Raw genomic sequence first — 1,660 nt, forward strand, 5'->3', positions numbered from 1 at the left:
TGAATCGAATTATCTGCAACAATCCATCCATCTTCTACCACTTGCTTGTGGGGGTCTGGGGGTTTAGCCAATCTTCAGCAATCTGTAGGCAGCAGGTGGGGTGCCTCCTGGAAAGGTCGCCTGTCCATCGAAGGGTCAGTGATAAACAGCCATGTATACATGGACTGACATCTGTAAGGGCCATTTAAAGACACCTATCAAGCTAACAGTCGTGTTTTTGGACTGTGGGAGGAAGCCGATGTACCCACACAACATGCAAAATTCAGATCCTAGGGAATTGAACCCAGGACCTGCAGTGCTGCAGACAGTTCCTCTGCCCAGCCTTATGTCAAAACCTCAAGAAGAAAATTATTCCTTAAAACTTGTATTTTATTATGAACTCTGCCAAATGAAGATTCAATTCTAACAGGTTTTTTTTGGTCCTAAAACCACAGACTGGTTTAGAAAAGCCTCAGCTACGATTTGATTTTCTTCCGTTAACGGACAAATAAACATTTACTTAATTCGCCTTTATTTCATTCATATCTGTATCATAAAAAGGAAACGACAATTAAATGAACTATAACAAATGAAAACGTTTAAGTTTAATAAAGATAAAGATTCAGATATGTTAAAGTAACGATGCTCGTGATTCATATGCAGAATTTATTTTGCTTAAAATTCAAAACAGATTTGATTTTAGCAGTAGATCATAATTAACTATAACAGATCACAGTTGATTATGATCCATTATGATAATAGATCATAATTAAGCTGATATTTATTTTAGGATATTTATGATTAAAAAAAAAAATAGATACTTATAATAATTTAACTGCAAAAATTTTATTTGGAGGATTCACATTTTGTAGCAAAATTATTCCTGAAATAATTTTAACAAAGACATTAGGAAAATATGTTTTATCATATTTGATAGTTAGAGACTACTAACCTCGAAACAGTGCATCTCTATTCTCTTTAATATCGGGGTAAAATCTTTCCTAGCTGCAAAAACGCAAGGAAAGAGGTTAATAGTTTTTACTGCTGAATTAATTTGACCAAAAAATATTATTTAAGGTAACATATAAGTAAATTACATCTAAACATGCTATGTTTACCAACTGAAACATCTATTTATGGGCTGTTGTTTCTAAAGCTAATTAAATTTGGCTTTTTCTAAAAGCCAAATTTAATTAGTTCAGGTCTACTCATGTAGTTCAGATGAAGTTACCTTCTATGGCCACGAGAGGGCAGTGATTAGCCTTAAAACCAACAGACTCTATAGAGCAGGATCATAGCTACTAGATGAGTGGTGCTTTACTGGAGGAGTTTGAATAATTTACATTTAGTAGTATTCTACACCCAACCCTGACCTTTGACCCCCACTGTGGTGGAGATCATACTGCTGCTTATCGCGGCTGTGAAGCAAGCAAAAGGTCTGAGGAAATTAAAAAAAATGAAATTTGAGCTTGGAATAACATACGCTGAAGCTGCAAAAAGGATCCCATCTCAGTTAGAAAAACCCAAACCTACAGTTCAATGCATGGCTAGTTCAAAGCCTCTGGAGAAATGTAACAAAAGTGAAGAAGACTCACTAATTGTTAAAAAGAAAGATTTTGTTCTATTCATGGTGGAAGTGATCAATTGTAGTGCACAGACGACAAGAAAAACCGAAGAAATC

The sequence above is a fragment of the Cyprinodon variegatus genome, unplaced genomic scaffold, assembly GCF_000732505.1.
Source record: "Cyprinodon variegatus isolate N-32 unplaced genomic scaffold, C_variegatus-1.0 Scaffold740, whole genome shotgun sequence".
NCBI lineage: Eukaryota > Metazoa > Chordata > Actinopteri > Cyprinodontiformes > Cyprinodontidae > Cyprinodon > Cyprinodon variegatus.